Source organism: Corvus cornix, chromosome Z (genome assembly GCF_000738735.6).
Source record: "Corvus cornix cornix isolate S_Up_H32 chromosome Z, ASM73873v5, whole genome shotgun sequence".
In the NCBI taxonomy this organism is placed as follows: Eukaryota; Metazoa; Chordata; class Aves; order Passeriformes; family Corvidae; genus Corvus; species Corvus cornix.
The window spans coordinates 45,204,147-45,217,960 of NC_046357.1; positions in this window are offsets into that span (position 1 = coordinate 45,204,147).

Genomic DNA, 13,814 nt, shown 5'->3' on the forward strand with positions numbered 1-13,814 from the left:
TCCAATCTAAATCACATTAGGGAGGAATCCGCAAAGCTGTATGCCCACAACAGACTTTAGTGTTTTTGCCATATGAGGAGACAATAAGAGAAAACCAAGAATTTCTTTCCTTCTGTGTGTATGTGCCAAGATTTGGGACACATTTTCACCATCTTCTTGAAGGAACATGAAGGGACAAAAAGACAACAGGGTTTGCCTTGTTTTAGTTGTGGAACTACAAGGCCTAACGCAACAGGATGGGAGTTGAAAGGTGTCTCCTGAAATATGCTTGTGATTTCTTAGGGACTCTGTAGATATTAGGTTAATGGCACATGCTCTTTCCCCACCTTGGCAGGATTGACCCAAGTGTCAGTTTTTCATGCAGGCAAATAGACAGAAAAGGGCGGGAAAAGGCAAAGGCTGGGACAGGGAAGTGTGCTGGAGAGAAAGAGAAGGTGAAGGTCTGGCTACTGCAGGAATTCACAAGAGAATTTTTATTCCAGTTGTTTGACAGTGAGGATGGTAGGCTTATGGCTAGCAGCATTATTGTAACCTGAAAAGCTTTCGTGTTTAGCAATTGGAGACTTTTAAATTGTTTTCTCAATGAAGGTGGGTACCTTTGTGACAATTAAATACCTACCCAAAACATAAGCTTTCATAAGCTTTCAGCTTCACTGGGACTTCCAGCCCTTTGTGATATCACCAGGCAAAGTTGCAAGGTGAGAGCACAGCCCCCAGCAACTCCCTGTTCCCCTTCTCTAGGAGAATTCATAAACAAAGCAGCTGACATGGCAAGAAGAGAATGTCAGGACATCAGATGGATTTTCCTGATGCTTGTCTCTTTGAGGCTGATTCCAACAAAGTGATTATTTATGTCTATCTGCAAGTGTGAAACCTCAGGAGGTGCAAGTCATAATAAATGTGAGTGATGGAACTGAATTATGAAAGAAGCCAGAAATATTTCACAGGGGTGCCAGGAAATATTATTTTAAATATAAGATACTTTTTGTGTAGGAGACCAAAAATACTTTAGTATTTAGGAAAATAAATTCTCTTCATACTTTCATGCATTGCTTGACAACCAGTCTTTGCATGCAGATAGCTTGGAAATTATTCAGAGAAAACAAAATAATCTTATAAGTATTCATTTATTCATGAGCCTCTCGTTTGGGTGATTCCCTCTGCCACCCCCCTTCTTTCAGTCTGCGGCAGATGAAGCTGTTCAAGGTTTTATATTGCAGTGAACAGTATCACAAAGAAACAGACAATTGATAAGAGGTTGCCTGGGAAACCCTGTGCCCATTGATTTTCATTTTGCTGCATTATGTACTTGTAGGTGCAACTATTTTCAACCAAAAAATTCCCCCCAAATTCTTCCCGTGGAATCAGTGCAGTGATGGAGAAATTACCTTTTATTTTCTAGAGACTCTAATATTAGTTTCTTATTTGAGTTTTGATCATCTCTAACAACGGGGGTGTTGCATATGTGTGTATGTGTGTGGGTGGTGAAGTGGTGGAGGTTTTTTTGGAAACTACTTGCAGCAATAGAAATTCTGGTTGAGAAAGCAATATGGAAATAAACTGCTTTAAATGCAGTTCACGTACAAAACATAGTCTGCCTGCCAATGGAAAAACCCCACCAGCTCTCAAGAGAGCCCTGCTCTGATCAGTCTGAGTAGATTATTCCTTCAGCTTTAATAATTCAAACTCCCTGTCTGCCTTACAGGGAGTTTTCCTCTTGCCTGGAAGACGCATGATGCTGACTTGGGAGATCCCCAGTCTGCTGCACATATTTTTAATGATAGGTTTGTTCTTGACACTATCTTCTTAAGAAAAAAAAAAAAATCATCCTTTTCTTTTTAGTAGGAAAATCTGTATGGAATCTAAAAGATTTACATGGACTTTCACTCTCCAGTTACTTGGGATTTTTTTCCCCAAGTACGAGGAAAAATTCAAGTTTAAGTATGTAACTTATGCTAACAGTAGAAGGCTAATCTAAATCATGATTAGCGTGTTTCACCTGACTTGGTACTCTGAGCATCCTAATACCCATTGTGTGCCCCAAGTATTTTCTTGATACAAGATTTGATGTTGGGTACTAATAAAGAAATAAATGAAAACCTGATTCTGTGTTCTGCATGCCCTCTATGCAATTTGCTGAGTTTTGTGTGTGTGTTCCTCTGGTGGTATTGGCAATATTTTGCTGAGTTTTTTGCTGCAAGGTTTTAGCTCTGAAAACCACAGTACTAATGGTGAAATCCCAGGAAACTCTGCAATCCATCTGTAGCCTCTGCCCTTCTGTCGGGATGGGGGTCCCCAGCCTGACTGAGATGAGTAAGGCCAGTCAATGTGTCTGTGAGAAGTGGCCATTAGTCATGGACACAGCATCCTTCCCTCTAGAAGGGAGTTAAGTCTGACAGACAAATATGATCAAAGCAGGAATAAAGGTGGTGGTAAGTGGTGGCGGAGGAGCTCTTCATCCATCAAACTGATTTTGGTAGGTCAGTGCCCTGCTGGAACTGCCACAGAGGGAGAGTTTCCCAGGGCTTGAGCACGGCATTGGTGCACTGCCTCCTGCTGCAGTCCATACATGATTTGTGAGGGCTGTTTCCACCTGGCCACAGGAGAGGTGGCTGAATCTGCACAACACCTGTATGGTAACAGCGGGGCTTGAATTTGTGGGACAGGAGGGAACAACCACACTCTGTATCACACGGATTTTCTTCACCTGCCTCGCTCATGGAGCAGCAGCAGAGCAGCTCAGCTTGAAAAGCAGCCTCTGATGATGGGGCAGGGAAATGGGGTCAGCCGAGGTCTGACCAGGGACTTGTTTCTGCAGATTCTCACGCTTCCATGTGCTGTCCTGCAACTGCAATGCTCTCTCGTGCCAGTTGGTGCTCTGATAGAGCATCCTCCTAACTGCACACCCTTGAAAATTTTCCACCTGGGATGAGGACAGCAGTCAAGTGAATTCAGAGCAATGAATTGCTTTTCTTAGTTGCTTTTCACGTACACAATGGGAGTGATACTCAGACCTCCAGGTGACCACAGACCAGTGCGGTGGCTGAAAGCTGCTGCAACACAGTGTGACAGAGGGCCATTCCAGAAAGGACATCTATCTTTGTCCTCTTTGCCGAGCCAACTTGCCAATGGGGTCAAACAGTGTACCAGTAAGTGCAGTACATCAAAACGAGAACTGGGTCCTTTCTCCTTTTTTTCCTCTCTCTTTTCTTTCTCCTCCACCTTTTTTTCCTTCCTGTAAAACCTTATTTCTGCTCCTAAGACTGCATTTGTTCTCAAGCACTCCCTTTCCTTTCTGTCAAAGGGTGAAGAGGATCAAACCCCAACTTTTATACCTATTGATTTTATACCAGATGAGTGGTAAAAGCAAGATACCTATGTTTCAAAAAGCTAATAGCACAGAATGTAAATACAGCTGACTGTTAAAATCACTTCTGTTGCTATGCACAGGTTTTGATTCAAGGTTATGTAGCTTCAAATACTTCACTGAAAGAAGTGATATTTTTAGTTGTTTCAAGTCCTTGTTTGCACACAGCTATTACTTTCATTTATCCAATTTTTAACACACATTTTCTGCAATAGATGCATATTTGATTTCTTCTTGGCAATGATGCAGTGCAAAGATTTGGTTTCCATACAAATATATTACATCTTCCAGGAGAATTTCAAATTGCTAGCAACATGGCTTAAGCACAGAAATTCATTTAGTAAGACAGATTTATTGGAGCAGTACTGAATTAGTTGACATAATGTATAACCCACAGTTTGATATTGCCTTCTGCCTGCTCAGCTTTACAAATATTAAGTAGATTAGCTTGACCATGCAATAAGCTGTGCCTGCAATTTCCTCTTTTATGGAGAGGTTAAATGAAACACAACAGAACAGTTGTGCTGACTGTGCTCATAGAGCATATTTGTCTGGACAGAAGAGAAGTCTTTTATTTTCCATGCCCATACCCTACTCCACTATTGACACTCTTTTTTTGACACCTGTCATTTCACATGCTGTAAGTTTTCAATTTACATTTCCAGTTAAGTATATTACTGCCTAGTATAGTACTAGTTAAAAAGTAACTGGTTTATGGCAAACTGTTTTTATTTGAAGTGTTCTGCTTTCGCTTAATAAAATATATGTGGCTAGGTTTTGATTTATTTAGTACTCTTTTGGTCTTATTCCTCCAAAGCAGAATGTCACCTTAATTTTCATATCTCCTATGTTTCACTTCTCCTAGAACTGAGATATGCACTGCTATGGGTAAAAAAATGTTAGCTAAAAATCCAAATAGTAGCAAAAAGTAGAAGACTTTAAAATACTGAGTGTTGAAAAACGCACAAAAGACAGTAGGAGATGAGATATAAGGGGATACAAATATTCAAGGTAAGAGCATAAGAGCAGCTATTTTTTCAGTGCTCAGTAGTTCTTCTGTGCTGTAATAAGAGCTGAACCACTTTTGCTGCTCCTGAGATAGCGGCTTAGACATTTCAGGTCTTGCTATTTTATCCTACACTGGTAGTCTGTGTTGGGTTTGGGACCCAGCAAGCCTAAATTTTTCTTGAATCTGGAAGAATACATTGCCAATATATACATAACCTGAAACTGGCCATCATAGTGTAACTTGGATAAACTTTTGTGCATCTGAAATGGAGATGAGGGTCTTTGCTGCTACTGCTGAAGCTGGACCAGAAATTCAAGGGAAGTCTTTCACACCCTGAGATACCAGGAAATGAGGCCCACCTAAAAAGAATCTCTATCCAGTAAGACTCTCTAACCGCAAACTGCCTACAAATGTATTTTGTGCTAAGATCTGGGGCTTGTACACTGATGGAAGTACTGCACATCTAATAAGAACAGATGGCAAACATTCGTACAAATTGACTACTGCTGTCTTCTACCCCTTATGTTCCTCAACCACACCCCCTAATCTTGTCTCCACCCCATCACTCTGAAGCACAGTTAAACCATAGAAAAGTGGTCAAAAAGACATCCAAAGTCAATTAAAGGTGTCTTTCTCTTAGAGTGGGTCCCATTGTCCTGGGCAACCTCCCACTCTGAGCAGCCAGTGTCAGAACTTCCTCAAGGTACAAATTTGCCAAAGGTTAGTCCTGCCAGTGCATCTCACTTAAGTCTCTGCTTTTGCATGACTCTACTGTAGATCTTCCCACCAGGGTTTTTACACTGCTGCTGAGAATAATTCCATTCATCTTCAGTCCAGTTTCACCCAGCTGAGGCTAGCTTCCAGTTGTTTCCTTGGCCTCCATCATTACCTCTTAATCGTCTTCATGTTCTTGTAGTCCTCTCTGTCAACCCTTAGTGATGGGACCTGAGATTCATCCTTTCTCCCAAGAATTTAAGTGAATTTTTTCCATTTCCAATAGCTCCTGGAGGGTTATTGGGCCTTAGGCCCTTAGGCGGCAAGTCGGACTGCAGCAACAGAAATTGTGAAACCCAAAGGACTAACGACAAATGAGCCTTTACTCTTAGCTGATTGTCAATCTGCTCAAGCCTCTCAGTACTCCCTAACTGCTCTTTATTGTTAAAAGAATTACAGTAGAGTGCTCTCTCAGCTCCAGCTAAGATGATGTTGGTTTAAAAGTCAAAAAACTAAGACCTTGAAAATCCATATGGTGGTTCAGATTGTCTCAAAATTTGCTTTTTCTCTGGAGAAAAGGCAATTGTCAAATTTGGATATGCTGAAACTTTCAGCCTGCCCAGAACATGGTCTGCAGCCCTCCAGCACCTCTTGCTTTGTGTGCACAGTGGAGGCTAAAACTGCTGTTTCACTTCTCTTCGAGGGAATCTTTGTTACTGGGGTTTTACCTAGTGTCTCATAAAGCAGCAGAAACTTCTGCTTTTGCAGTGTTAAATCTAATGAAGGATGAAATTTGTAACACCAAATGAGGATGAGAAAAACAGTGGGCTGGGAGACTGGAATTGATGTGTGCAGCAAAATTATATCAGCATAAGGTTTTGTTGACAGCATCTTGCTGCAGACCTGAGCATCTCTAGGCATCTTGTCTGTAATTTCAAAGTCTCAGCTGCATTTGTGCTTCATGAATTTAAAACTTACATCAAAAACTTTCTGTATGTGTGTGTAGTGAACTGCCCCAAATGAGACCAATGCTTCTGTGTTGAAAACTCCAGCATTCTCTACAAACCACAGGCTCACCCTGATTACATTAGGAGGAAATGGGCACTGTCAGTAACTCCACACCAGAACGGTGAGGGTATTTGTTGTGGCTCATGCTTTTGTATTCCATTGATACAAACATCCCAGGAGCAGTAGTTCAGTATACCCAGTTCCTTCTGACTCATCAAAGAAAGAAATCACTCCAAGCATGATTATTTGCAACTAGTTCCAAGCTATTTTCCAATCCTGCTCCAAGGAGTTTTTCTTTTAATGTGACAAATGAGTAGAAGGCAAAAGGTTAAGCTGGTTTAAATTCTGTTTTATATCTTTTTTCTAAGTAGGCCAGCTGACATCACAATTATTTCTTTCATCAGATGAGGAACTTCCCATCCTATAGTAGAGATAAATAAAAAGAAGACATCTTTTCTCCACTGCTATCTTTCTTATAAGAGTAGATGAAATAAACAGTACTCGTTTAAATGCATTCCTTAATCTTAGCAGAGACTTCAAAGAGACTGCATCTATTATTGATATAAAATTCAGACAGAGTACAAATCAGATGCATGTCACTTGGCAACTGCTGCATCACCACACTAATGTTGGGGGAGCATTGTAAAATAGTAAATGTTTTCCCCAAGCACAAAGCACCAGTCAGTCTGGTTGCCACGGCTCTTTCTCACTTGATTATGATCATAGTTCTGTTTCTTTTTCCTCTCATGTCAACTGCAATACTAACAAAAATTAAAGGACAGCTAAATGGAAGAAAGAAAACCACCTATTCCAGATACTCAGAGCAAAAATCAACTTGATTGATGATGTCCTTGTTCTGGAGGCAATGCAAATCCATTTGCAATGGGGAACAGAAGCCTGAATGAGTGTGGTGCATCCCCTGTGTTGTCTGAACAGCTTGTTGCAAGACAAATTACAGAAGAACAACTGACTAGGTGAAGGGAAAACAATTTGGGGCCTGGGGACAGACATTATTGTGAATTTAGCTGGTAAGAGAAGTCTTGTCTTGTTAAAAGAACCTTTTCCCAGAGTCCTGCACAAACAAGTGTTGCTCTTTGGAACCTAAACTAAGTTATGAGATGGATACCAAAAGTACAAATTATTTTTCTTTACTTTCAAGCAGTGCTGTACTTCAGGGTTTGAGTTAACATTGATCTTTGGGCAATGATCAGCTTTCATATAAATAGTTCATATTGGCACATGATCAGATTTCAATGTGTGGAAAAAACATTGTGCTTTTTTCTTTTTTTTTGCTTTGGTATTTCCCTGCTTTTACAGTCATGACAGTCAATGGCCTTAGTAGCCTACACTTTGTGTTCTGGGGAACAAGGGCTTGGTTTTCTATTACTTTTAAATTTCAAAAGGTGTCTTCCCAAACTGTATCCTCATCAAATCAGCTAATTACCTGTTAATCTTTTTTGTTGACATTCATGTACAATTTTTTCCCAGCAGCTGTTTGTTTTCAAGGCTCAAGGAATCCTCATCTATTTACCTTTTCTTCCTCCAGGAGCCTTTCTGCAACACTGATCAGCTACACCACCATTTGCTTTATCTCTTCAAGTTCTGCAATATCTCTCTGAAAAGAAGATACATTTTTCTGATATTTTTTGAGATTATATTGTATTATTGTATTACAATATTGATTATATTATATTATATTATATTCTTTAATTAGATGAAGCTGCACAAAATATTTATACAGTAGCAGCGTGGTATTTCCTGCTCTGTACTTGATTTCTCCCCTAACACTTCTTAATGTTCTATTTGCCTTTCTGACTGCTGTTAAGTATTGATGTTATGTTTACATAGAACTGCCCCAAATGCTCTAAGCTTCTTCCTGGCAGATAATGACTAAATTAAAGCCTGTAATAGCATATCTATATCATTAAGAGCTTCCTCTTTTCCCATACATGGTACTTGGCATTAATTGATGCAGAATTTCACCCATCGTTTTATTGCTAGTAAATGCACTGGAGATAGTGAAAGCCACCTTTAACTCATCTCAGTTACTTTCTGTTCTGATTCGTGTAAAAAAATTCTGTTATCAGTAGACCATAGCATACAGCCTTGCTTTTTTTCCTAGTAGTTGGTACAGTGCTGTGGTTTGGATTCAGTGTGAGAATAATGTTGGTAAGATGCTGATTTGGCTGTTGCTAAGTAGTACTTACCCTAAATCAAGGACTGCTCAGTTTGTCCATGCTCTGCCAGTGAGCAGGTGCATGAGAAACTGGGAGGGAGAACAGCAAGGACAGCTGACCTGAATTGCCCAAACACAGAATGCCATGTTCAGTATTATAAACCAGAGGAAGTTGGCTGTAAGGAAGAGATTGCTGCTTAGGGAGAGGCTGGGCATCAGTCAGCGAGTGGTGAAGATTTGTATTGTGCATTGCTTTTTTCTCTAGGATTTTATTCTTCTCTCCCTTTTTCCTTTTCATTGCTATTAGTATTAGTATTAGTATTAGTATTAGTATTAGTAGCAGTATTAACTGTATTTTACATTTTTTCAATTATTGAACTGTTCTTATTTCAACCCACAGATTTTACCTTTTACCAATTCTCCCTAACCCACCAGAGGGGAGGCACAGGGAGTGAGTGAGTGAGTGGCAGCATGGCACTTAGTTGCTGGGTGGGGTTAAACCAACACAGTCCTTTTTTGTGCCCAGTGTGGCGCACAAAGGGTTGAGATAATGGCAGATCTGACCAGAGCACATTAGAAAAAAATTATTATAAGCAGTCATTGTATTAGTTTAATAGCTGGTCACAATAGTGACCTTTTTTCCTCTCAGAGTTGTTGCATTTGTTCCCAGGGTTGTTTTATGTAACAGCTTACTTGCAGTACATGTTCCCTGTCATGCTGTTTATAACCTCCGAGGGCTGGGCTGAAGTTAGCATGTTGTTGTACTCTGTAATACTGGCTTATGATATTACAGAATCAGTGGTCTTGAAATTAACCTGGAATGGTACTCAGTGTTGCTGTCATGTCTGTACTGCAGGAGCCATCTTTTGGAAACTGTTAATAATTGCACATTTTCTCCAAGAACGAGCCTATGGAGAAGGCATCTTCACACATTTTCTCCTTCTTCTCCAAGTCAAATGCTATAGCATTTGAGAATTTTAAAAATTTTGGATAGCCTTGGAGTGTTCAAACCAGCATGGCACTATTGCTAGGAACCATAAATATGCCTCAGATCGTGTGTAGGGTAAGCAACATTTTGTGTCTACTCCAAACCCTGGGACAAGCATTGCTGCTACTCAAATTCCAGCAACAGGCACCACTTCTACTCAAACCCTCGTCACAAGCACTGTCTACTCAAACCCAGCAACAGGTACTGCAGCTACTCATACCCCAGTGATGGGTGATGCAGCTGAACCGGAGAATCAACCTATGCCTTTATCCTTTGCCCCTATATGTATGAAGAAATGGATACAAAAGGCAGGATGCTTAGTACAGGAGGACAAAGCAGGGGCATCATGAGGGTAGAAGGAAGAGGCAGAACAAGAAGTGACCACTTGATCCCTGTCCCCAAGTGAGCTGTGTAATGCCTAAAAAGGTTTCAGCTACTGTCCAGTATGAGCACATTGTTACCTAGCTGCTCAGATGCTGGCACTGTGGGGCCAGTAGCCTGGAATAAAAGGCTGGGGAAGTCAAGCAGCTGGATTACCTTCTAGGGAAAGGGGCATCAACAAAGTAATTGGAAAAGGGACACAAGTCCCCAGACTCTCTGAAGGTGACTCCGGTCAAACGTGAAGTAAAGGTATCCCCACGCGGAAGATGCCCTGGCAAGAGAATCACAAGGGAAAGAGGTATCCCATACCTCAGGGAATTAGTCGTGCTAGAGATTACCCGTTTGCACACAAAAAACCTGAAATTACCCACAGATCCAGACCAAGTCCAGTGCACATGAGCCATGTGTGGACCAGTATCTCAGCTATCAACAGGAAGCCTTCTTTTGATCAAGAGAGAGGTTATAGAAAATACACATCATGGGGTACTCTGTGTATTTGGAGAGGACATGAGTAAGTGGGATGGAAAATCTACCACAACCCTAGAGGCATGTGTACCTGAACTTCAGGGGAAAACAATCACAAATGAGGGTTCTTCCAGAAAACTTGCGGTCCAGGCTCCAGTTAATAGTTCCCCAGGCAGAGTGGAAGGATTTGACTTCCTCCAGATCATAATGAAAGGAATTATAATCTGTTTTTAAAAGAAGTAAGTGAGAAATCCCATGACCAGGACTAGAGGGGCCTGAGCCCCACTAGGTGGAGGAGAAAGACACTGGGTTTACTGGACTGCGTGGATCTGATGGCCTGACCCATCAGCCCCACAGGAGTCTAGTAGACACCAGTGCACAATGTACCCTAATGCCATTAAGCTATCCAGGGGCAGAATCCATTTGTATTTCTGGAATGACAGGGGAATCCCAACAGCTACTTTATTGGAGGCTGAAGTCAGCCTGACTGGGACTGAGTGGAACAAGCGCCTTATTTTGATTGGCTGAGAGGCATCTTTGGTTTAAACTACCTCAGGAGAGGGTATTTCAAGGACACAAAAGGATAAGAGTTGGCCTTTGGTATAGCTGCCTTGAAGATGAAGGAAGTTAGGGAGCTGTGTACCTTGCCTAGTCTCTTGGAGGACCCTTCTGTTGTGGGATTGCTGAAGGCTGAAAAACAGCTGGTGCCAATTGCTACCGCAAAGGTGCACAAGTTAGAGGATCGCTCCAACTGAGACTCTGTAATTCCTGCCCATAAGGTGGTTTGCTGACTGGAGAGCCAAGGAGTGATCAGCAGGACATGTTTACCCCTTAGCAGTCCCACAGGGCAAGTGTGAAAGTTTAACAGAGAATGGAGACTAAAAGAAGATTATTGCGGCTTTGGAGGGAAGGAAGGTCCAAGACAGTTGGTTATTCAAGGATGGCTTCCTCAGGCTCAAGAATGATACATCATGATGAGCAAGAAATTGGGCAAAGGGGTGAGACAGCTGCATGGATGAATAAAGAACTCCTGCCATTACTCAAGTATAAGCACAAAACACACAGGAGATGGAAGCAGGGTCAAGCCACTTAGAATTAATGTTGAGAGGTTTTAAGACTAAGTAGAAATGAGACAAGGAAGTTCAAGGCCCTTATAGAATTAAATCTGACCAAGGATGTCAAGAACAGTAAGAAAGGCTTTTTCAAATATATCAATAACAAAAGGAAAACTAATGATAATGTGTACCCAGGGGACCATGGTAACAGGATGCAGAGAAGGAAGAGTTGATGAATGACACCTTTGTTTTGGTCTTTACTGGCAAGACCAGCCTGTAGGGATCTCTGAGCTGGGAGACCAGGGTAAAGGAATGCTGAAAGAGTATTCCTTGATCAAGAAGGGTTGGGTTGGAGAACACCTGAGCAAACTTGACATGTGAAAGTCCATGGGCCCTGACAGGATGGACACAGGAGTGCTGAGACAGCTGATGGACATCATAAGTATGCTCCTTATGATCATCTTCAAAAGGTCATGGAGATAAGGATTGGTGCCTGAGGACTGAAAAAAACAAATGTCACCCCAGTCTTCAAACATGGCAAGGAGGATTCAGGGAGCTACCAGCCAGTCAGCCTCACCTCAGTCCCTGGAGAGGTGATGGAGAACCTCATTCTGGAGGCCACCTCTATCCACAGGGAGGACAAGAAGGTGATCAGGAGTAGTCGGTATGGATTCACAAAAGGCAGATCATGCTTGACCAACCTGATTGCCTTCCACAATAAAATAACTACCTGGATGGATGAGGGGAGAGCAGTGTCTACCTTGACTTCAAGGCTTTCACACTGTCTCTAACAATGTCCTCACAGGCAAACTCAGGAAGAGTGGACTGGATGGATGGATTGAGAACTGGCTGAACAGGAGACCTCAGAGGTCATAATCAGTGGCACAGGCTCTAGCTGGAGGCCTGTCCACGGTGGTGTCTCCCAAGGTTCAACAGTGGGCTCAGTCTTGTTCAACTTACCCATCAATGACTTGGATGAAGGGGCAGAGGGCTCCTCAGCAGTGTCACTGACACTGTAAAGCTGGGATGACTGGCCAATACCCCAGGGTACTGTGCAGCCCTTCAGAAGGACCTTGACAGGCTGGAGAGACGGGCAGAGAGGAACCTTCTGAAATTCAGCAAAGGCAAATGCAGGGTCCTGCACCTGGGGAGGAGCAAGCCCAGGCACCAGCACAGGCTGGGGGTGACCTGCTGGAAAGCAGCTCAGTGGAGGAGCTGGGGGTGCTGGTGGACAACAAACTCTCCATGAGCCAGCAGTGTGCCCTGGTGGCCAAGGCCGGTAATAGCCTGGGGTGCATTAGGAAAGAGCATCACGAGCAGGTCAAGGGAAGTGATCTTGCCCCTCATCTTGGCCTTAGTAAGGCCACATCTGGAGTGCTGTGTCCAGTTCTGAGCTCCTCAGTAAAAGAGAGACATGGAGCTCCCGGAGCATGTCCAGCAGAGAACTATGAAGGTGATTAAGGGACTGGAGCATTTTTCTTATGAGGAAAGACTGAGAGAGCTGGGTCTGTTCAATGTTGAGAGGAGATGACTGAGAGGGGACCCCATCAATGTCTATGAGTATCTGAAGGAAGGGTGTCAAGAGGATGGAGTTAGCCTCTTCTTCGTGGTACCAAGCAAAAGGACAAGAGAAAACAGGCAGAAACTGATGTACAGGAAATTCCACTTGAATATGGGGAAGAACTTTACAGTGTGGGTGACCCACACTGGAACAGGTTGCCCAAAGAGGTCGTGGAATCTCCCTCACTGGAGATATTCAAGAACCATCTGGATGCAATCCTGTGCCACATGCTCTAGGGCAGGGCATTGGGACCAGATGACCTACTGTGGTGTATTCCATCACTACCCATTCTGTGATTCTGTGAATCTGTGATTCCGTGATTCCGCGATTCATGCCATCACTGACTACTGCCATACCGGACATGCTGGAACTTCTATATGAACTGCAGTTAAAGGTAGCCCAATGGTGCTACAATTGATATTGATGATGCATCTCTCTCAATCCCTTTTGCAGCACAGTGAAGACCACAGTTTGGCTTCACTTAGAGGGGTGTGTAGTACAGTTGAAATCACCTGCCCCAGGGTGGAAATACAGCCCTACCGTCTTCTATATACTGATACACACAGCTCTGGACAGACTGAGCCCAAGGTCATGGTCTAAATTAACTAACTGGATTTTTACAGGGATGGTCCATAGACTAAGCATATTATATATCTATGTTTATAATTACCAAGAGACAGGAAAGGTAATGTGTTATCAGGAAGTGTGGGACCTAGTGTGAAATAAATTGTATGGAATCAGGGGTGGATGCTATCCTGGTTTTGGCTGTGATGGACTTCATTTTCATCTTAGTAACTGGTACAGTGCTGTGTTTTGGATTCAGTATGAGAGTAATGTTGATAACACAATGATGCTTTTGGCTGTTACTGAGCAGCGTTTACTCTGAGTCAAGGACTTTCCAGTGTCCCATGCTCTGCCAGTGAGCAGGTGCCCAAGAAGCTGGAAGAGACCATGGCCAGGACAGCTAACCTGAACTGGCTAGAAGGATATTCCATACCATAGAACATCATGTCCAGTATTAAATGGGGGAGAGTTATGTGGAAGGGTGCCAGTTGCTGTCTGGACTGGGCATCAGTCTGAGGGTGGTGAA